The 24291-nt window shown below is 46.8% G+C and overlaps 1 long non-coding RNA gene across 1 annotated transcript; it reads right to left on the reverse strand.

Moving 5' to 3' along the window:
- Positions 1 to 6264: 6264 nt before the first annotated feature.
- Positions 6265 to 7628, reverse strand: LOC104980618. Its single transcript, XR_824287.1, has 3 exons — positions 7545 to 7628; positions 7040 to 7099; positions 6265 to 6623 (listed from the first exon to the last, which is right to left on the reverse strand). It is a non-coding gene; the product is annotated as an uncharacterized LOC104980618 (long non-coding RNA).
- Between the last annotated feature and the right edge of the window lie 16663 nt (positions 7629 to 24291).

Raw genomic sequence — 24291 nt, forward strand, 5'->3', positions numbered from 1 at the left:
TTCTCCCCCCCTCCCCCGTCCCCAGTTCCTGAGTTGGGGCTTCGTGATTGAGGCACAGGCCTGTCAATGCCCAGGTCGCCGTCTGCCACCCCCTCCCCGTGTGCCCAAGGAAAGGAATCATGGAGCAAAAAGGCCTTTACCTAGATTTTACAGATAGGGAAACTGAGGCGCCGAAAAAAAGAAAGGTTCTCATTTCTAGACCTTCCAGAATCCTAAATAAGAATTCCAGAGGTTCCCAATCCTGAGCTCCATCTGCTCTACTTGGCCTCAGAGCCAGAAAATGGATCGGGATGCTGGAGCAGGATAGGCCCCTAAGGTTCTCCCCTAAGCCGCCCCAGTCCTTAGTCGCCGGCCCATCTGGCCACACTGCAGCAGGCCCTGCAGCTGGCAGAGCATCCGCCAACTTTGGTCAAGTCTTGTATCTACAGCGCAGGCGGCCACCCACCCGAGTAGAGGTCGGGGACAGGAGGTGGAAGGAGATGGGTGGCAAGTAGGAAGAGGAGGGCTCCGAGCCCACAGGCATTTACTAGTTTGTTCCGGGCTCCAGAGCTTGAGATCACTCTTCTGGCCTCGGGGCGCCTGATCTGGTCCAAAGACCGGCCGGCTGACCGAGGGGCAGCCTCCTCTCCGCCGAACTCGAACGGAGGGCCCAGAGCGCAGCTACGTTGGGCCGCTGCATGCAGGCCACCGCAGTTTTGGCGTTCGATTCTCGGCGCCAAAGCTCACACTGCAAGAAATCAGCGTTTGGCGGTGAATGTACACCGAGGAGACCACCACCTCCACACTCTCCGCGGGGCTCACGGCGTGGGAGAAACTTACTACCCACTGGCGTAGAGACACGGTTCTGGCCGCACCTTCGCGATTTTACCTCCTGACTAGGGCTCTTCCGCTCGTCGAATTTTGTCCCCAGGGGCCTTTCTCTGGGCTGCAACTGGGACTTGGGAATTTCAGGGTGACGGCGCTTGCAGCTGAAGTTCTCTGTTTTATCTCCCTGATGGGAAGCTTCCCAGCTGATGTCCTCATACCTGGGCGCCTCCAGCCTCACCAGCCTTTCCCAGCCAAGCCCCTTCCCTAGGTGGGGTAGAGGGAGTGTGCCCTTCTCTCAAAAACAACGTGGAGGGGAAGGCGAGAGGAGAAGAGAAATACATGTCTGCTCTTTTTAGACGTCAGATTTACTTCTTCATCCATTTTTTCAACAAGTATTTGCGTGTACAGTAAATATTTGTACTGACCCCTGCTATGTGCATTGCACACTTAGCAACCCAAAGGTAGAGGGAGAAAGGTCAACTAGCTCATTGCACAGATGGGAAAAGTGAGGCCCGGAAATGAACGATTTTCCTTGGGCTCGGGTAGCCAGTGGATACACTGTATTTTTCTTCTGTACAGACGGAATGGGGACAGTGCAGGGGGAAAAGAGGAAAAAGCTTTGTCCAGAGCCGGTTCCACTTGTGGGAGCTCGGCAGGGCTGTGGGCCCTGGAGGTGCATGGGGGAGGGAAGTCCTTGTTTCCTGCCTGAGGCGGCTGGAAACCCGCCGCTCTCCTGGGCGCCTGGCGCCAGCAGCGCTGGGGTTGGGCCGAGCGCGGAGCCGGAGGCTCGCAGGGAGGGAGCACCCCCGCGCCCAGTTGAGCCGCGGCTCTGCGGAGTCCCGCGCCTCCCCGGCCTGAAGGCGCTCGGGAGTGCGGGTGTGAGGGTAGAGACAGTAATGACTCTGTGAAGGAGCTCAGTCGACACACACCCAGCTGTGGTCCTAGTCCAGCACGATCTCTCAGGACCACCGTTACACATGTACATATAGACGCACGCAGCCTCACAAAAAATCACCAGCATAGACCAAAGTCTAGGCATTCCTTGCAGACGCCACAAAATATGCATATTATCTCGGTAACCTATTTACACCCATGCGACACACAACAGCATGTCAATTTTCGTGCATTCCTAGGATTTTACATGTTATCTCTTCGTCACCCATGGGGTGTGCATCTAGCTTCGGATGTGTGACAGCTCTGGGCCACTCCCAACCCTCTATGCAGGCACACTTCCAGACACCATTACAGCAGAGACACATAAACTCCACACAAATAGCACAGCTGAAGGGCTTGACATATACTCTTACTGTCACACTTGTGTACAGGCCCAACCAGTTTGTATCCGTTTCTTTCTGTATTTCTTACTGTATACAGTATTTATAACACAAACTTCTGAAAACCCCATCACACATTTCACGCATTCTCAGTTCTCACACACACAGGTACACAGTCACAATTACTACTATATATGCACAAGCACTCAGAAAAAGAAGTTTTCACATGTTCGTCCATTACACACAGGCACACAAATTCCAAACACTGAGATCAGTTGACATCCTTTCTGTCATACCCGCACAGTCACAGTCACAAGCCGTGGAGGTGAAGTTGAACAACAGCATGCACATTATCACAGCCCCCCCACCCCCCCGCCCCGTGATAGGTAGGTACACACAGTGACCCACACACTCCCAGCTCCAGCACCCACCCTCATGTGTCCTGAGCATTTTCCAAGGTTACATAGGTCACTCAGGGTGATTTGAATACTCTCCAAATATCCAGCCTGGTTAGTGTGGTAGGGAATGCATTATCAGTACTGAATGATGGCCAGTCTCATGAGATGTCTTGAAGGGTCCCCAGATCTCCTGGCAGTCCCCTCTGGGTTGTTAAAGAGCAGGGTATGTGTAATCACCTGGGCCCTAGAAAGTGCTGCTCTCCGCCTAGAGTCAAGAGGTCCAAGCAGAGTGGCTCCGGATCCAGGACCACAGCCCTTGGGGACCACTGGGGCTCAGACTGGGCAGCACCCAGCGGAATGGGTGTCAGGGAGATGGCCGGTGGCCCCTAGGCTTCAGACCCACCTTCTGGGAGACCCCAATGGGCTTTGAAGGCCAACCTGGCTTAGGTACGTGTGGATCAACAGTGGGGACCGGGTAAAGGTATTCTGTCTCCCTTTCCCAGGCTCTATGGTTCGCGAGGTCTGGGACCCAGGAGTTTAGCTGACATTTTTCTAAACTGAGAGGCAAGAGATGAGCCTGAGGAACCTTACTGTGTTCCTTTCCTTCTCTGAGCCTGTTTCCTCATTTTCAGAAAAGGGGGATAGGACTGATAGTCTGGAAGCGGGAAATTTCCAGCTCTGGGCTGTTTCCCGGACCCCGGCTCTAATTCCTCTCTGGGGGCTCTCGGACCTAGCTCTTGGCTTTGGGGCTCCGCTAACGAAAGGACTCTATCCCACCCCACAACCACAGACCAAAGGAGCGGGAGTCAGGGACTCAGGGGTGGGGTGGGACGTCTATCCGCCAGTCTCATATTCCCCCCACCTCACCTCCCTTCCGCATCCTGCAGTGCTCGCTCCGATAGCGTCTTCAGGAGGTCTAGCACTTCCAGCATTTTTAAATGCTCGCTTCTTTCTCCAATTATGCTAGTGAGGTCGTGCGAGAATCCTCATTTCTTAAGATCCATACGGGATCTTAAGCACACAGAGGTTAAAAATGTGTATTAAAGGAGCGTTTAAGCGAGTCTTGCTGGAGAATCGTGCCCGCCCACCCGGACTGAAACTCCGCATGGGCATTCATCCCGTCCCGGTGTGAAACTTCGCATCCTCTGTAAACTGGGGTGCGGTTATACCCGCCTCAGAGGGCTGGTGTAAGATTAAGCGAAATTATATAGGTGAAGCTCCTAGCACCTGATAGTAAACCTGGATAAATGGCTCTGTTTTTAGGAATACAATATTAATTCCACAGGGAAAGTAAGTTACCGCGTCACTACATAGCCCGGGTGAGGGAGGTCATCCATCATCCCCTCGCAGGGCTCTGTTCTGAGCTGATGGCTCCCTTTTCTGACCGCATCGAGTCCCCGTCTTTCCCCACCGACCCTCCAGAACTCCACTGTCAGGAGGGAGGCTAGAGATGGGGGACACCGAACATCGCCAGGTGGGGGATAATGTTGCCAGAGTCCTGAATTCCAATTCCGGATCTCACCCACCCGCATTTCATTTGCTGAAGTGTTTGGCGGTGTAGTTTCCGCCTCCTCCAGGACTCAGTTCTCTCATCCGTGCAGTGGACCGGCTGTACTCAAGCCTCAGAAGCCTGGGTGTCCTTCTCCGGCCCGCCCTGCTCCTCCCCTCACTCCCACCCCCGGGACTGGCAGGCCTGAAAGAGCCCGCGCCGCGGCGCCTACCGCAAAACCGTCTCCCGCTGCGTTCCGTGACCTTGACGCCACCAGCAATCCCCGCACCGGACCCTTTATCTAAATAGGGCCGTAAATCAAGGACCTGTCAGGGCCCGGGTAATTACAGGAACTCCATAAAAAGGACCCGGCCGGCCGCCTGTTTATATTAGCGCGGTGTAAAATATTCTCGCTGTCTTGGGGAATCGCGTCGCGCAGTAACGCGCCATAAATCAGTCCGCAGGCCATTTACCCCGCAGCTTGAGTGCGCAAATCCCTTAAACATTTCTCCGCCGCATCTAGAAAGTCTAGGACTTTCCACTCTGGCCCAACCTGCTCCCCAGGGCTAACCCTGGGGTGGGTTGGGTGTGGGGGGTTGGGGAACAACCGGGGCAGGGAAGAGACAGAAAGGTGGGTCTATATCCCCGAGATGATCCTGGGGTGAGCTTCTTGCCTTCGCCAGTGTGTAAGCGTAGCAAGACTACTGAGATTTCGCGTTAAAACCTGCTGAGAAACCTGTCAAGAGAAGGGAAGGGTCTTCCCTAAGGAGACACAGCCGATGGGTGGCAGAAACTTGCAGCTGAAGCCTAGACACCTAGGGGAGACCTGGGTTCCACGGCAGCCTCTGTCTCCTCTTATGTCCCCTTTTCCTGGGATGAGGTGTGGACTGGCCAGAGAGGGTCCAAGCCACCAGCTGACATTCCACTGTCTATCGTTTAGCTTCGAGAACCCCTGAGCTTCCTGCAACTGTGCACAAAATTCTGTGCGAATGCTATTCTGTGGCGGGTTGGATGACAGCTCTAATTCCTAGTCCTATCCCCCTTGTTTTACAGGTGGCAAAACAGACCTAGAGGACGGGGAGGCACAGCTAGAAATCGGAGACCTTGCTGCTAAAATAACCCCTTCTGGTTTATCTCCCCCACACTCTTTCCTAAAGAAAAACTAAGAGTGTGCGGTGTGTGTGTGCGTGGGGGGTGGGGGAATGAAACTCTGTCCATTCTTAGGTTTGTAACAGCCTCAAAATTACGGAATCTATTTAAGGTAAACCTGATGCTGCCCATTGTCCAATGCCTAACACAAATCAAGCTTATGGAAAAAGAATATTAAAATTTCCACGTTTTCCCTCGGGTCTGGAACCCCAGGATTCAAGGGAGAATTAAACATTTTCCTCTCCCATTCCCTTTCTCTTCCGAAGTCCGTAAATGACAACGTGTTTACACAAGTTTTTATGTCGTCTGAGCTTCGCCCCGGCCCCGCTTCCTCCTCTGTGTATGTTCCGCGCAGAGAGATGTCTGCTTCAGGACGCGTTCAACCTAAACAGAACCCCGTCTGATTGGAAAATGTATTTATTTGAAAAATCGTAACTCACAGCTTTGGTGAAAACGGCCCCCAAATTTATGGGATGGCTTGGGGCGCGGCGGTCGTAAATTAAAAAGCACTGGACAACCCCCTCCCCCAATCCCCGCAGCGGCACCAGTCAGGTTCTCAGGAGCACCCAGAGACTAGCCCCCTCCCGGCTCCACCCCGCCGCACTCTTCAGCCTCTGCTCCAATCTCTTGCTGTGGCTAAGTGGCTGTGTTAACAGGCAGGTGGATTTCATTCTGGTTCCTTTCACCCAGTCAAGTTAATTTCAGGGTAGCCTCACTGAGAACGGTTTCAGGTGGTCGGTTAACAGTGAACAGTGTTCTGTTGTGCACCCATCTGTTTTAGGCATCTCGGGTTTTCTCTTTAAGTACACGCTGGTAAATTTCGTGGTGGTGGGCTGCTTGTCCCTAGTCCCCAACCGAGTGATCAGTGGTGTGCCAGGCTGTCTCATGCCAAGAGGTTTATCTCTGGTCAGTGTCATGAAGGTCAGTTTCATCGACCGACTGCTGCTGCCCAGGTCTGGGAAATTTTTTCCTTTCAGTCCAATCTGAATTCCCCTGGAGGATGGAGTCAACACATTCCGCCTAGTTGCGCGATCCTTCAGCCAGCCTGCGCCAGCTGAGGACTAGGATTAGAGGTTGGAACTGCGAGCACGTCCTGGGGAACAGGAGCCGCGGCCGCCAGAGGTGGGGAGCCGCGTAGTCCAGGCGGAGCTGGACTAATGGGGCCTTCACTCGCAATCGTCTGCTTCCCCCTGAAAACGCCGGACTGAGCCATATCGCTCCGTCTTTTTTTTTTCACTAACGATCAAGCGCCACTTTGGCAGCGTACCCACGGGGAGCAAGGCAAGCTCTCCGCTCCCGGCTTGTCTGTCTAAGCGCTGCTGTCTCGGGCAAACGAGTTTAGCTACTCAAAATTTGTGCCTTTTGCGCTCGTTTCAAAGGAGCGCTCTGGAGCGCAGGAAGAGCCGCAAAGTAGTGCGGGAATCCCAGAATCCGAGGTGGTGCCGTAACTCATCCCAACCGGTTCTGCCGCGGCCACCTGCCTCGCAGCAAGCCAGTCCACTGGCACTGCTGTATACGCAGAAACGTTGGTTGGAAGAAATGCAATACCTTTATTAGGCAGAGAAAGCCCAGCTGGATTAACCTAGTCTGTTTTGGGAGATTAAGAACTGGTGTGAGGTAGCATGGGTCCGAAGTGGTGAGGGGACAGAGGGCTCCTCTTCCACCAGGTTCCCTTAACACGGGGTCTGGGGTGGGAGAAGGGGGACAGCCCTCCTTCCTCAGGCCTGCTTCCTTCCAATCTAAAATGGCCTTGCTCTAACGGGTGTTGGGATCTGCACATTCTCCTCCGCCCCGGACAGCACTAGAGCCAGAGATGGACTTTCAGAGCTGCTTGGAGTACGAGGTATTAATCTTGGAAAAATCTATGCTAAGCCTTTCCGCACTGGGTTGGGAGGAAGAGATCAGCGGCTGGCTACACTTACTGGTGAACATTCCGGGCTCCTCAACTCTTCTTTCTGCCTATAGGCGCTCAGAAACCGAGCCTGTGGGCAATAAACGGTATCATTATTAATCTTATTATTTTAAACCGGGGCAGACTACATCTGTCATCTTTCCCATAATGGTCAATTGTAAACACACTTTACAAGAGAAAAACAAAAAAAGGGATTTAATGCTGACGCTGGGAAAATGCTTAGCACTGGCGTTGCTGGGGAATTGGCAGGCTCTCCAGTCCTTTGGGAGAGAATTTAAGTGCTTAGTAGTTTTTTTTTTTTTTTTTCTCTTTCTTTCTTTTTCCATTGAGTTCTTTTTTTTTTTTTTTAATTTTTATTCCTTTATTTCTCATGTGTTCCCCATCCTGAACCCTCCTCCCTCCTCCCTCCCCATACCATCCATTGAGTTTCTAAATCTCTCAGGGGTCTTTCTTTGTCTCTAGTTTATAGAGAAAGTCCTTCCTTTAAAAGTCAGGGACGAATCAGTGGGCCTTGCCTTGGAAATCAGGAGAGAGTGGAATAGGAACCTGCAAACTTGGCAGACAGAGTCTTGATCGTTTTCACTGTCACTGTCAATCTTCTTACCAGCCTGGTCCTCAGTTTCAGCCTCTTTCTGCCCTAGTGTTCCCCCTTGCTGCAGCAGAGCCTTGGTGTGGAGCAGGGAGATGAGAGATAAGTGAATGATAGAAAAAAACAAAAATCAGAAAAGAAAGGCAAGAGGTATGTGTGGTGACTGGCGAAAGGGGAAGGATGCTTTGGTTTTATCTCATTATCAAATATCAGAGCAGGTTTCCTTCCAGAAAGTCTGGCTTTGACTGCCTTTTCTTGGTATGAACATCTCTCTCTAGCCACATGGACACTCCTGTCCCCTCACACACACACAACTACTCACCCCCCCACACACATACACACACACACACACACACACACACACACACACACCCCGCAGGACACAAGATTGCCCTCATCAGCTTACCCAAACCATCCAGAGCATGGAGCAAAGAATAACAAAAAAGTCACAGTGAAACCCAGCTCCCAAACTCAAACCAACTGCTGCCGGATTTTAAATTCATTTTCATCTATGTAAGCAAGCCCCCAACCCTGCCAAAGTCTATTTTTTAAAACAACAACAAAGGTGACAGGAGAAAGAGAGAACAGAGAGGAAAGCCTAGAAACCAGAGCAGAAATTAATTCAATTACCTCTTTTCCCCTGCCATAAATTCCACAGAGGAAATAAAATCTTTCTGTGCATGTGTGCAAAACCCGATCAGTCTATGGAGCTTGCCGAAACCCATTATGTCTTAAACTGGGTATCCTAATTGGATGAATGTGAATGTACCAGGCGACCAGGCATCAACTGAGCCGGGATTTTCCAATGGCATTCTCCACGGAGCCAGAGAGGATAAACATCGATTGGAACCACAGGCTAATCAGTTCGCCCTCAGAGAAGGGAACCTGGGCGCAGAGGCATCCTAACATTTTGCGTCAGATTGTAATGGAATATTTCTTGTAAACAGCCGAGTGTCTCTCCCAGGCACTCACCTGACATGTTTCTTGTTGTTTAAGTTCAGATCTGACAGATGATGATAACCTGGAAAAGAGAGAGGTTGTAAATGCTGAGGACTGTAAGGCTGGGCAGTGTAAAGGACGCCTGCTCAAGAGCTGGGACAGAGCTGTGATTTGTAGGACCCCCAAAACTTGTCAGGCCGCTGGGGGCAAGCATGTCAGCCGGGAGAGGGGAATAGCGTTGCAGAGGGGAGAAACACACAGACAGGAGAGCTGTGGGCTGCTTCTCTGAGGACGAGGACGCACACCGCTTGTTTTGTGTTCCCTTTTGTGAGATGGAGACTGCCCCCTCCATCGTACCTTCCCCCTGTCGCACTCCCCTCCCTCATAGGCACACTGATTTATAGCACCTGTTAAGAACACATAATGGATGCAATTAGCTGTGGCACTAGAGGAAAAACTTAACAGGAGGAGTTGACTTTATTCCAATAAAAGATAAATGTGTCTGTTTTCATGAACTTAGTTCATTAATTTCAACTTCTGGAGCAGATTTTTTTTTTTTTTTTTTTAGAAAAATCATTGCTGTTTTCTTCTTGAAACTCATGCGTTCATTCTCGAAGTTTAGTAGGTATCACAGTCTCCTTGTTGAGCAGGTTTCTAACGCAGAGAAGAGGAGGAGTGGACATGGGATGGGATCTGCATTTCTAGAAAGTCCTTTAGTTAACTCTGATTCAGGAGCCAGGGATATTTTAGACTTACATCCCTCAGGTAGAGACTCAGGAATAACCTATTTAATGACAACAATTCTTTGTCTTGGAAACTGTGTGACTAGCAAAGTTAATATACACACACAGTTAAATATGACAATGTCTTTGTGGAAAATTTAGAAGATATAGAAAAATATAGGAAGAAAAATCAAAATTTCCTTGATCCTAACAGGTTATTTAAGCTCCCTGGGCTCTAAGCTTTCTCCACAGAATCCTATAGATCCCCAAAGGAGACAGGGTCCTTGTGTTCACCTGTTCTAACCCTTAGCACCCAGCACACACCTGGCAGACAGTAGGACCTCCAAAAATTATTCACCAAAAGAAATAATTGGTTAAACAAAACTGTAGGATTCGATGATCTCTAAAGTTACTTCCAACCCTGACATTCTATTTTTCATTCTCTGCTCTAGGAAAAAAATGTAATTGCATAAACTCAGATATATTTGTCACCGGGACTCTTGACATTTAAACAGGTGTGTGTTTCTTCTCCATGTCTTGTCACTTGATCTGACAGCTTTCTGCTTGCTCTATCTGATGTTAGTTTAGGGTTGTCCTTGCCTCAGGCAGCCCAGCTATCACCGAGGACTGGAACTGAGTGGGGCGGTCCCCACCTTGTACCAACAGAACAGTCGGAGTAGATTTTTGAAGACTCCAGCAAAATGGCACAACCTAAGAAAGAAGATAGTGGGGTGTCTGCTGTTCACAAATGTGAATTTTGGGGACTTACCTGGCAGTCCACGGTGGCTGAGACTCCATGCCTCCAATGCAGGGGGTATGGGCTCAACCCCTGATTGGAGAACTAAGATCTCGCGTGCAGCACAACGTGGCCAAAAACGAAAACAAATGTGTGATTCTTTCCTGAAACCATGAGGCCGGCCCCTCTCCTTCTGTCACACTGAACTAATGGTAACGGCAATGGCATTAACCTTTTGTTGTATGCCATGCACTCTACACAGACTCTCACTGAATCCTCTGAGCAACACTCTTATCTCCATTTTATAGATGTGGAGTTAATGCCCAAAGGCCGCTCAGCTAGGACACTGGAGGAGTAGAATTCAAACCCGGGTCTCCTTGACTCCAAAGTTCTTGCTTTTAACCACTACAATGATGTGTGTGTTAGAGGGTAGGTAAGGGTATGAGTGTAGTTGGGGACTTCCCCGCTGGCTCAGCAGTAAAGAATCTGCTTGCAATGCAGGAGCCACAAGAGATACAGGTTCAATCCCTGAGTCAGGAAGAGGAGGGGATGGCAACCCACTCCAGTATCCTTGCCTGGAGAATCCCCATGGCCAGAGGAGCCTGGCAGGCTACAGTCCATAGGGTGGCAAAGAATTGGACATGACTGAAGCGACTTAGCACACACGCACAAGGGTAGAGTTAAAATGCTAAAAATACTTTTATTTCTCCAACAGTATTTTAAACTTTAAAAAAATTTTATATAATTTTAAAAATTTACTTTCCATTTATAGTTATTACAAAATATTGGCTATATTCTCCATGTGGTACAATCTATCCTTAAGGCCATTGTAAACCCAATAATTTGTACTTCCTACTCCCCCACCCCTCAGACTGCCCATTCCCTCCATAACCACTAGTTTTTTTCTCTATATCTGTGAGTCTGCTTTTTTTTGTTGTTGTATTCACTACTTTGTTGTATTTTTTAGATTCCACATATGAATTATATCATACAGTATTTATCTTTTTAAAAAAGTTATTAATTGGAGGCTAATTGCTTTACAATGTTGTGTTGGTTTCTGCCACACAACAACATGAATCAGCCATATGCATACATACGTCTCCTCTCTGCTGAACCTCTCTCATACCCCTATCCCTAGTATCTATCTTTTCTGTCTGACTTACTTCACTTAGTATAATGCCCTCCAAGTCCATCCATGGCAAAATGGCAAAAATTCATTCATTTTTATGATTGAATAGATATAACCACATCTTATCTGTTCATCTGGTGGGCACTTAGGTTGCTTCTGTGTCTTGACAATGATATTCAGTGCTGCTGTGAACATTGGGGTGCATGTATCTTTTGAGTTAGTGTTTTTACCCTCAATATACCCAGGAATGGAATTGCTGGGTCATATAGTAGCTCTATTTTTAGTTTTTTGAGAAAGCTCTACCATGTTTTCAACAGTGACGGCACCAATTTATATTCCCACCAACAGTGTACAAGGGTTCCCTTTTCTTCACATCCTCTGCAACATTTGTTATTTGTGTTCTTTTCGATAAGAGGCATTTTGACTGGTGTGAGGTGATATAGCTCATTGTGGCTTGATTTTCACTTTCCTGATTATTAGTGATTTTGAGCATCTTTTCATATGCCTGTTGGTCACCTGCATTTTCTCTTTGGAAAAATGTTCTCCAACAGTATCTTAACAGTAATGTACTCTAATGAAAAAAAAGAATATAACCTGCCACCCAAATAATGCAACTCTGTCACTCTCTCACCCCCAAACACTGCATACTAAGAAACCTTCCTGCTACACAGAGTCCATGTTCATCAGTTTTAATGGTAGCATCAGGTGGGCCACAGGTTGCCTCTAAAGAGATGATTCATCATAATGAGGTTAACACCTGTGAGGAAAGATGTCACATCTGTTCCACTCAGCACTGTATCCCCAGTACTTAGTACAGTACCTACACATAGAATTTACTCAGGAAATATTTGTTGGATGAATGAATGGTAACTTACTTAATACAGACAATTCTGAGGAGATGTCTCTACCTATATGATTACCCAGAAGTTAATCTTACAATACAGCTCCATCACACGGTAGGTGTTTAGGAAGGTGTGGTTGAAGGAACAATCTTATAGGAAGAGAGCTGGCACGTGGAATTACTAAAAGAAAGTCTCACCCAAGTTAGCAAAATGGAACTAAAATAGATTTTCCACCTTAGTTAAGTCCCTTGCTGCCTCCTTCATAAGGAACGCCACGTTTTCTGGTCTCAGCTCTGTGGCCCTCATTATGTGGTCCCAGGCCCTAGGTCGCCCCCAAGGATCACCCAGGCCTGCAGGTCTGAGCGTTTGCACGGTCCTAAGTTGTGTGTCCATCACCAGGTCTAGCATTGCACAGAGTCAGACCTCAGCCACGTTCTTCAGAGTGATTTGAGGTTTGCATCCAATCCTGGGTTCCAGAAGTCATACTTTGTACCTACTCCCATTTATACTTTTAGAATGCATTTTTAGGGAAAAGGTGAATATGGTTTAATGGTGAGTAAAAAGGAGAATATAAAATTAAACACACTGGGGGACTTCCCTGGTGTTCCAGGGGTAAGACTCTGCACTTCCACTCCTGGAGGCTCAGGTTCAATCCCTGGTTGGGGAACTGAGATCCCACATGCCACACAGCATGGCCAAAAAATAATAAAATAAATTTAAAGATTAAACATACTAGGATTTTTTTCAAAATAAGAAAGGCTTTATTTTAAAGAAAAAACGAATAGCATGAACTGATATCTAAATGAAAGTAAGTGATTTCACTGGGTTTTATAAAAGAGAAAGATGTACTCAGGTGTCAACTAAATATCAGAACCATAGATTAGGCACATGAAAGAAGACACCCTAAAATTATTATTGTTGGTAGAATCATTGGGAATTATGGATGATATCTTTGCTTTTCCTCAATTTCACAAATGTATTGTTTATTGTATTTTATAATTAAAAAATAATCCATATTCCAAACTAAATATAAGACTTAAAATATAACTCCTATGACAAGAGATAGTCAATAAGAAAAAGTTCCAATTCAACTTTGGCAACAAAAATAATAACAACAATAACATTTACTTGGCATTCATAATGTGGTAGGCAATGAATTAAGTACTTTATATAGGTTATTTCAATTATCTCAAAGTATTTTGTAAAAAAAAGTAGTTTGTATTCACATTTTGCAGATAAACAAACTGAGGCACAGAGAATTTAAGTAACTTGTCCAAGGTTCTCCAGCTGGTAAGAGTCAGAGTTGTGATTTTTTTGAACCTGTCAATTCTCCAAACACATTTATGAAAGGATGGAAAAAAGAGGGAGGGAGAGAGGAAGAAAAGATACTGGGGTGGAAGGAAGAGTTGTCCCTTTGGTAAGAACACTTGGACCAATGAAGTAGATGTCTGAGGTATTTGTTGTCTGAGCATAGGAATCACCTGGGGGGCTAGTCAGAAATGCAAAGTCTCAGCTTTGCCTCAGATCTACTGAATCAGAATCTGCATTTTTAAAAACATTCCAAGAGATTGTTTGGGAATTGTTGGCATTCCAAGTTTGGGAAGCCCAGTAACTGAAGATAGTAAATATAGAATCCATTTGGAAAAAAAATAGAATTCATTTGTGTTTATGTGGACTGATACGACCTTGTCAGAAATGGGGTCAGAGCTGCAGGAATCAGTTTTTTCAAAGTCTGTTTCATGGGTTGGGAAAATGCCTTAATGGATTGCTATCAGAAATTTGAAAAAAAAAACCAAAAAACAGAATAGTAAAAATACCAGGTTGCATCTCATGCAGGAAGGGTAAATGTTATTACATGAAACTTTTATTTCAAGGGTGTGGGTGTGTGTACTGGGTCTAGAGGTATGAGGTCTGTCTTATTCACTCTCTGTCAAGAAAAGTTTTAGCAATTGGTATTCACACCATGGCTGGAGGCAGCCATGAAATTCCAAGCTGCCGTTTAGAGATGTGGTGGGTCTACTTCCTGTTTCTGATAAATATAAGAATTCCGAATGAAAGAGCGAGGTGAATGGGAGGAAGTACGGACGCCTCAGAAATCACCTATCTCCCTGTCCAGATGCAGGAACCCAGGCTCAGAGAGAAGAGAGACCAGCCCACGGTCACACAGTAAAATGGAGACTTTCGGCTTTGGAAAGGGGAGCCTACTGTCAGGCTTCCATTCCTTTTTTGTCCCCAACCATGAAAGACCTGGGAGGCTGGGGGGATCTGGCCAGGAGGCCAAGCAGTCTGGGGGACATGACTGTGGAATGTGTTGGGGAAACAAGACGCCTTCTCTTGCAGGCCCAACAAGCCAACAGGCCTACGTGTGGCCAGAAAGGGCTCTGGTTATCTGCTGTCCGCCTCTGTTTCGTTTGGTCTGTCAAGTCCAGCAGCAAAGTGGCCCAAACGTGTGAGGTTTGATAAAAGTGGGAAGGTAAGAGGAGGGAGGTGGCAGGACGTCAGGGACCAGAGTTTGAGAGACGTTCCAGAACCTCCTCTTCCACATTTCCTCTCAAAAGGCTGGGAAAGTCAGAGGGGCCCCCCCCCCAACCCCGCTCTCTCCCACCACAGCCTCCCCTCCCCTGGAGACTGTGGCCAAGACTCCAGACTTCTCATCTCAGGTGGAACAGGATAAACTCTTAAAACTTGAGTGCTGGGTCAGGGGACTTAGACTTTTAAAAAGAAGTCTACCTTCTTTAACTTCCTTTTATTTTTTAATTCAATAAACAATATGGGGCAGGGTGGGGGGGAAGCAATACAGAAAACATAGGAAACAGAGGAAAACACATAATTCTACCACCCCCCAAATTAACTATGTTGCCATAATTTTGTGACTGATTTTCAAAGTGGGCCATAGCACCTGTCCTGTTCACTTTTCTCACTTGGTGATGAGTTGTAAGCATTTTTTTTTTCCTTTTCTTTTCTTTCTTTTGGTCAATGAATATTATTTACATTACTGGATATTTGATACGAAAGAATTATCATTAGCTGTTTATTTTAGATACAACAATAACTTTGTGCCTATTCTTTTTAAAAAAGTCCTTTTAGAGATACATTCTGACATTTTCTGGGCCAAATGTCTGGGGTTCCCTTCAAAATAATACAGGAGGGGTAATTCAGTGGGAGCAGAGTGAAAATAAGGTTGGCCATAAGTTGGAAATCATTGATACTCTGCTGTATACCTTTTAAAATAGAGGGTTTTTGCAGTATTGTTCTGTAACACTGCTGCTGCTGCTGCTGCGTCGCTTCAGTTGTGTCCGACTCTGTGCGACCCCATAGACGGCAGCCCACCAGGCTTCCCGTCCCTGGGATTCTCCAGGCAAGAACACTGGAGTGGGGTGCCATTTCCTTCTCCAGTGCATGAAAGTGAAAAGTGAAAGTGAAGTCGCTCAGTCGTCTCCGACTCTTAGCGACCCCACGGACTGCAGCCCACCAGGCTCCTCCGTCCATGGGACTCTCCGGGCAAAAGTACTGGAGTGGGGTGCACTAGTTACACCAATTTTGGTTCTGTAACACTAGTTCACCAATTTTGGTCACAGATTCCTTTGAAAATCTTAAGCAAGCTATGAATCCACTCCCCAGAAATATCCACATTCCCTTACCACACCCACAATTTTAGGAGCTTCACAGCCCCAGGTTAAGAACTCCTGACACACAGCATGATTTTTTTTTTTAAAGACTTCAGAGTATTCAAGCAGATGTATCATAACTTTACTTAACCAGTCCCCCTATTCTTGGGAATTTTCATAGTAATTATAAGTATTATTAATAAAGCATTCTATTACATATGTCTTTGCATACATATTATGACAAATTCCTAAAAGTATCAAAGGATATGCCGGTTTTAAAGGCTTTTCTTACAGCATATCATGTTGGCCCCAGAAATTTTTGTATAGTTAATGTCTGAACGTCAGTTCCCAACATTGGAGTCCCTCCATCTGGATGTAGCCTGGTTTAGGCAGCCAGCAGCATGTCCTTCGGAGAAGGCAATGGCCCCCCACTCAATCACTCTTGCCTGGAAAATCCCATGGACAGAGGAGCCTGGAAGGTTGCAGTCCATGGGGTCGCTAAGAGTCGGACACAACTGAGTCGGACTTCACTTTCACTTTTCACTTTCATGCACTGGAGAAGGAAATGGCAACCCACTCCAGTGTTCTTGCCTGGAGAATCCCAGGGACAGGGGAGCCTGGTGGGCTGCCGTCTATGGGGTCGCACAGAGTCGGACACGACTGAAGCGACGCAGCAGCAGCAGCAGCAGCATATCCTTGGAAGAATCCGTCCTGCCTTCCTGAGGCTCAGTGTCCTCACCTGCAAACATGAGGAGGTTAAGCCAGCTGACCTCCAGAATCTCCCATTATATTCTGTGATTCTTCCAACCCAGAAAGTCTGGCTAATTCTGCATGGTCCTCCTAATTCTGCATGGCTAATTCTGCAAAGGCCCCGTCATCCGCCTTTGCACGTAGAGAAGATTCCACATGCTTCTAACCCTGCTCCCATATGGTTGATGGGGCCAGCTTGGCAAGTTTCCAGATCAGACTGAGGGTTGGAATCCTGACTCCAACCAAGGGTAACTGTGGGGAAGTGACTTAACCTCTCTGTGCCTCAGCCATTTGTTAGATGCTTGTTTAATATCTGTACCTACCTCACAAGGTCAAGGGAGGATTAATTGAGGTAATACATGTTAAAGTGCTTTGAACAGTGCCCAGAACATAGAACACACTCACCAAGTACTTGCTAGTATTAATATTATTACATCTCTCTCAGCCAGCACTCCCCGCCCCTGCCCAGGACTTTTCTTTGCCTGAAGGGTGATGCACAGATTCCTCAGAGTGGAAGGCAGCCTTCGGCAGCACCTGTCCATACCTGCCCGACAGCCTGCCTCCCCCTTACATCACACACCCTGTGATTACCCCACATGAAACAAGTCCTACATCCACCCCTTCCCACCCTCATGCCCCGACTGCTCTTTCTTGGTGCCTTGGCCAGAATTTTCCTCTCCACCCCCAGGGTATCTGCTCCTGGTGCCTTCCAGAGGATGGTCAGGGATCAGGTCTATTCATATCTGGGCCAGATTGAGCCCTTTACATCCCTCACCATACAGTGGCCTCAATTTTCTACTTTGGACACTCTCCTTACAGATCTGATGGTCTCTAAGGTCCTCCAGTTCTGGACAGGTCACTGGTTCCAGAATGAGACCTGGAAGATCCTTCCCTTGGCTTCTGGCTTCACTTACGCTCACTTAGTGTCCCTCCCTGGAAAGCCCTGTGTGTCACCCCAGCTCAGCTGCTGTAACCCACAGACCTCGCTGACAGCCTATGATGTCAGAGTGGCACCATGGGGGCTGGCCTGTCATGGCCAGAATTTGAGAATCCAGGGTCAGGAGCCTACAGAGCCAACAGGCCTCTTCCACTCCAGTCCCCAGACTGGAGTGGGGACTTTGCCTACTAGGATACTTGCTTCTCTCACTGGAGGGGTGTGGCATGTGTCAAAAGGCCATGACCCTTTGGAGATGGCATTCTGCAGATTTAGGGCTGTTCAGCCTAGGATGGAACCTAAGTCTCACAGCACTGGGTGACCCTGGGCTCAGGTTCATCACACCCCAAAATGACTGGACTTGGTTTTCACAAGAGACTTTCAGACCTGATATTCAAGCCCCAATCTGCCAAGGCCACATATCTGAAATGTTTCCAAGTCCTTTGCTCAAGTAGCCACTACTGGAAATTACAGAACATTTAATATAGGCATTAACATGGAAGGAACTTGAATTTTGCCCCCTCTGTCCCTTTTTGTTTGTTCTGTGGGGCTAGTGATGAGTTTTCTGCTCATATTAGGTCCTAAAAAGTCCTACAACTACTTCCAGTTACTAAATATAGCCTCATTCAGCCCCCGCCCCAAATTGTCACGTCTTCACACTGGACTCATCTCCCTGCAGCCCCTACCGCAGCTAGGGTTTGTCACAAGTCAATAGGAAGCTGCATTTGGGGAGGGAGCATATTTGGTCTCTTCTCTCTTTATCTTCCGCCTCACGCATAACCCCCTCCCCCTCTGCTCAGAACTTGACAAGCTTGATTTCCCTTTCTTCCAGGGTTGGAGCAGGGGCCAGAGGACTTATTTAATGAGTCCTATCGAGGTAGCTGAGTTTGGGCACTGTGGACTGGGCAGGCGTCTACAGCAGACTCCCTCAGGGGCCTCTCCTATGCGTCTTTTGGAGACTCGCTCTGCCCTCCCCATTTATGAAGCTGCTCACCTGCAGGTCCTTGGCAAGGTGAATGCAACTCCATACCACCTGGCGGCTCTCCCTCATCAGCCCAAGGCATCCCCCGTCCCTCTGCTGGCCCCCTCTCTAGCTGTCCCACATGAGTGTCCCCTCCCCGCAGACAGCAGAGCCTTTGCTCCTATCAATTCTGAGAGTGAGCTACCCGGCTCAGGCTCGGCTCCCGTTTTCCAGGGTCAAAGCAGTCGGCCGGCACAAAGGTTGCCCTTTAAATGGGATGGGCAGAGATCAAGAAGCAGCCTATTGTGTACACTGAGATGTAGGAGATACATTTTGAGCTTGAAGATATGTTACTCACAGTACCACCCCTCCTATTTTGAAATGAAAGAGGAAGTGTCCCCGTTACTCCTTTTTGAAGGGAAGATTTACAGCACACCAACCGCTCTCTTAAAAAATTGCCCCCTTAACCTCAACTACTCTCAGTCCTTTAAAACCCACCCACAGAGGGATTGAGAACAGCCAGTTTTTGTCCCCTCTGTAAATTGTGTACCACAGGCTTGCACCTTGCTCTGGAAGTGCCATCTGTTATATCTCGGCTTCTCAGCTTCCATTTCCATTTTAATATCTCATTACACTCATAATAATCATTGTTTAGTCGCTCAGCCATGTCCAACTCTTTGTGACCCCAAGGACTATAGACCACTAGTCTCTGTCCATGGGATCTCCCAGGCAAGAATACTGGAGTGGGTTGCCATTGCCTTCTTCAGGATATCTTCCAGACCCAGGGATTGAATGGCCACCTTGATTTGATGCTTACTGTACATAGGGCAGGCTCAGGGCTGACCATTTGTAGTGAATTTTTTTCTTTTTCGTTTTTTCAGTTTTCTGTATTCATTTCTCCTTCTTCTGCAACCAGTGTCCTGATTTCTTTTCAGGTCGTTGCCTCTCCCTCATTGTGTGTGGGCTGTTGGGGTATACAGCAGATGTGCATGGTACCCCTTTCCCAGAGTGTTGGATGCTAATAGCTCACAGCTGCCTCCTTGTCGTGAGAGGGGATTGCTCCAGGTAAATTACCTGGAGCTGCTAGTGGTCCGTGGCTGATTAATATAGGATAAATGCAGCCTCCTCGGCCTCAAGAGGGAACAAACTCTGAGGTATAATCCATGCTCCAGCACGGCCCTTGGGATCAGTTGAGACTAGACGTCTCCTGAAACCACATCTTTGACCACCTTCTCCCCCTACCCGCTTCAGCCCTCTCTCAACAAATACACTCCATTGCACAAGAATCCACTTCTCAAGCTCTGCTTCAAGGGAGCCCTGCATAACACAGGTAGGAATGTGACCCAAGGTGGGCCAGTCTCTCAAGACACTGAATAAAGGATGGGAGTGAAAGAGTTAGCACTTTACTGTTGCACCTTGCAACCTGGCTCTCTGACCAGGTTGTCTGTTATTCCTGCTGTTTTGATTTCTGGAGCTCCTCTGGTTCTTCTGAGTATCTGAGTATTCCACATCCTTCTTTTCCCTTTTACTCACTTTTTAGCCGGACTCCCTTTCTTATGCCCGCCACCAAAGAAGTGTACAGATAGGGCACATAAATGCACCATCTCAATCCTCCAATCATCCTAGGTGCATAAGAAGCTGAGGCTCAGAGAGGTATAGTCACCTGCCTTAGGTCGCACAGCTAGTAAATGGTATTACTAGGAGCTCAGATCTAACAGCAAAGCCCTGCTTTTAACCATTCTGATGTGCTATTTCCATGGGGAAGAGCAAGCTGGTGTGAGCCACAGTCCTCCACACCTCCTCTTGGTTAGATTAACATGCAATGAACGAGTCACCATTGATCCTCCAGGTAGTGGGTTGGTGCAGACTATGTACCTGGGTTTGGATCTTAGGTTGGAATTCAAGCTCAGCCTCTTGGTAATGGTGTCAATTGGGTCAGTTACCTAAGCTTTCTGAGTCCCAGTTTCTTCATTTGTTCGATGGTGGCCATAATGTCCAGATAGGATCTTTGGGGGATTAAAGGAGGTCCTAAAAGTGAAGTGGTTAGCCTGGTATGCAGTATGTAGTAGGCACTCAGGAAATGGTAGCTGTTAGTAATTGCTGTTGTGTTGCCACTTACTGTCATACAGAAGTGATTTGGAATGTATTTCAGCCAGTGAAGGGCCAGAGGAGCCCCATGGTGAGGACTTTGTTTTGGGCTCCCGGTGTTCTCTTGGGCCTTCTGTCCTTATCCCAGGTAGACCATGACGGATCCCCACCCCCCCACCAAGGGCCTGCAGAGTGTTATAGGCCTGAGAGACCAGGCAGGTGGCACAGGTGACTGGATTGGATCTAGTGGGGCTGCGTGGAGTCAGAGGCCGTGTTCCATCTTAAGAAGGTAGCAATGATCAGAATCCGCTGCTTATAGCCATTTGGGAATTTAGGCCCAAAGCAGCCAAATCTTGGGGTTTTCAAGAAAAGCAGAGAGTCTAAGTTATTATGTGAAATTTCCTAGTTTCTAAAGGTTTTAACTTTAGGCGCATTTTTTTAATGCTGATTAGGCCAAACTCAGTCCACCTGTCAGAGAAGGCAATGGCACCCCACTCCAGTACTCTTGCCTGGAAAATCCCATGGATGGAGGAGCCTGGTAGGCTGTAGTCCATGGGGTCGCAAAGAGCCGGACATGACTGAGCGACTTCAATTTCACTTTTCACTTTCACGCATTGGAGAAGGAAATGGCAACCCACTCCAGTGTTCTTGCCTGGAGAATCCCAGGGACAGGGGAGCCTGGTGGGCTTCCATCAATGGGGTCGCACAGAGTTGGACATGACTGAAGCGACTTAGCAGCAGTAGCAGCAGTCCACCTGTGGCTGAATGTAGCCTTTGTTTGCAACTCTGGGTCGAAGGCTTTGGTCAATGGTTGTGTGAAAGCGAAGGCTGCCTTCTTCCCAAATCAGCAGAATTCATCTCCAGAGTCTGAAGGTGGAACTGGTTCTGGGAACTACCTCTGCCTTTGGCTGGTTTTCAACATTCCTTTAGAGAGAAGGTCTGACTTCATATTGGGAGTCGAACCCAGGTTGTTAAGACCCACTTTCTGCTCTAGAAGGAGGTAGGGATTCGTGGGGTGAGATTTCATGTTCATCAAAAATGCATGGAGAGGAAAGAAGGCAGGTGGGCATGTGTGTGTGTGTTGAAGGGGAAGAGTATGGAATCGGTCCAGCTCAAAGCTCAAAACTAGAAGTTTCAGAGTAGCTTTTATTTTTGTTTATTTCCGTTTTTAGAGACAAGAAAGTGAAAGTGAAGTCACTCAGTCATGTCCAACTCTTTGCGACCCCTTGGACTGTAGCCTACCAGGCTTCTCCGTCCATGGGATTTTCCAGGCAAGAATACTGGAGTGGGTTGCCATTTCCTTCTCCAGGGATTGAACCTGTGTCTCCCACATTGTAGGCAGACGCTTTACCATCTGAGCCACCAGGGAAGTTAAGAAAATTAAATACCTATTGAGCAACTCTGAAAAAATAAAGCTGTTTCTTTCCTTCTAAGAATGTCCAGGAAATATTGTCAAGAGAGAAAAATAAGTTGTAGGTTACTGTATAAGAGGATTTGATTTCTGTGAAAGCAACAGTAACAATACAAATCCCTGAAAGACCATGTGCCAGGGTGTACATGTCTGTGTGTGAACCAGAGGAACAGTGTGGAGTGATCCCCACTGGCTGTTAGCATTGGTTACCTCAGGGGTAGGGATGGGGAAGGGCTAGATAACAACTTCTCATGTGCCTACACATGTGTGTATGTGTTGCCACGCGCCTAGCTTGCGGGATCTTAGTTCTCCAACCAGGAGCTGAACCTGTGCCACGGCAGTAAAAGAGCCAAGTCCTAACCACTGGGCCACTGTGGAACTCCTTCATGTGCATACATTTGTGTTCTGCCGTTTTACTTTTTAGGAAGCCTACACTGCTGTTGTAATCTGAAAGTCATACGATTAAGAAAAAAAAATTAAATACACTTGCAGGACTGCCTACCAAGACTTACTATAATCCTGTAAAACCATCTCATTTGTACCTATAATAATTATTTTTTTTTACTGAAGTATAGTTGTTTTACAATATTGTATTAGTTTTAACTGTACAGCAAAGCGATTCAGTTATGCACATATATAGTACATATCCATATTCTTTTTTTCCTGATTCTTTTCCATTAGAGGTTTTTACAAGACATTGAATATAGTTCCCTGTGCTATTCAGCAGGTCTTCATTGCTTATCTGTTTTATATAAAGTAGTGTGTACCTGTTAATCCCATATTCCTAATTTATCCCTCCCCTACTTTCCCTTTGATAACCATAAGCTTGTTTTCAAAGTCTGTTGGTCTGTTTCTATTTTGTAAATAAGTTCATTTGTGTCATTATTTTTATATTACATATATAAGTAATATGTATTTGTCTTTCTCTGAGTTCGTTTAGTATGATAATCTCTAGGTCTACCCATGTTGCTTCAAATGGCATTATTTCATTTTTTTATAGCTAATATTCCATTATATATATGTACCACCTCTTCTTTATCTATTCCTCTGTTGATGGACATTTAGGTTGCTTCCATGTCTTGCCTACTGTGAATAGTGCTGCAGTGAACCCTGGGATGCATATATCTTTTTGGATTATGGTTTTCTCTGGATATATGCCTAGGATTGGGATTGTGCATGTGTGTGTGCATACATGTTAAGTTGCTTCAGTTGTGTCTGACTCTTTGCAACCCTATGGACTATAGCCCACCAGTCTCCTCTGTCTATGGGATTCTCTAGGCAAGAATACTGAACTGGGCTGCCAGGCAACCTTCCCAATCCAGGGATTGAACCCAAGTCTCCTGTGTCTTCTGCACTGCAGGCAGATTCTTTACTGCTGAGCCACCAGAGAAACTGCTAGATTGTATGGCATTTCTATTTTTAGTTTTGTTTTTTTTTAAAGGACATTCCATACTGTTTTCCATAGTGGCTGCACCAATTTACATTCCTACCAAGAGTGTAGGAGGGTTCCCTTTTCTCTACGCCTTCTCCAGCATTTATTGTTTGTAGACCTTTTTGATTATGGCCATTCTGACCAGTGTGAGGTGATACCTCACTGTAGTTTTGATTTGCATGTCTCTAAAACTCCAGGAGATAGTGAAGGACAGGGAAGCCTGGTGTGCTGCAGTTCATGGGGTCACAAAGAGTCAGACACAGCTTGGCGACTGAATAACAACAGCAATAATTAATGATGTGGAGCATCTTTTCATGGCCTGTTGGTCATCTGTCTGTCTTCTTTGGAGAAATGTCTAGTTAGGTTTAAGTAAGTAAGTAAGCGTAGGTGTTAGTTGCTCAGTCATGTCCGACTCTTTGCAACCCCACGGACTGTAGCCCTCCAGGCTTCTCTGTCCATGGGATTTTCCAGGCCAGAATACTGAATAGGTTGCCATTTCCTTTTCCAGAGGATCTTCCCAACCCAGGGATGGAAGCCAGGTCTCCCACATTGTAGGCAGATTCTTTCCTGTCTAAACCACCAGGGAAGCCCCCTATTTAGGTCTACTGACCACTTTTTGATTGGTTGGTTTTTTATATTTCATTGCATGAATCGTTTGTATATTTTGGAAATTGAGTTCTTTTTGGTCACATCATTGCAAATATTTTCTCCCATTCCGTAGGTTGTCTTTTCATTTTGTTTATAGTTTCTTTTGCTATGCAAAACTTGTAAGTTTGATTAGGTCCCATTTATTTATTTTTGCTTTTATTTCTATTGCCTTGGCAGACTAATCTAAAAAACACTGCTATGATTTATGTCAGAGAATGATTTGCCTATATTCTCTTCTAGGATTTTTGTGGCATCATGTCTTATATTTAAGTATTTAAATCATTTCGAGCTTATTTTTGTGTATGATGTGAGGATGTGTTCCAACTTCATTGATTTGCATGCAGTTGTCCAACTTTCCCAGCACCACTTGCTGAAGAGACTGTCTTTTCTCCGTTGTATAGTCTTGCCTCCTTTGTCAAAGATTAATTGACCGTAGGTGTGTGGGTTTATTTCTGTGCTCTGTATTCTTTTTT

This window comes from Bison bison, unplaced genomic scaffold (genome assembly GCF_000754665.1).
Source record: "Bison bison bison isolate TAMUID 2011002044 unplaced genomic scaffold, Bison_UMD1.0 scf7180017864505, whole genome shotgun sequence".
NCBI lineage: Eukaryota > Metazoa > Chordata > Mammalia > Artiodactyla > Bovidae > Bison > Bison bison.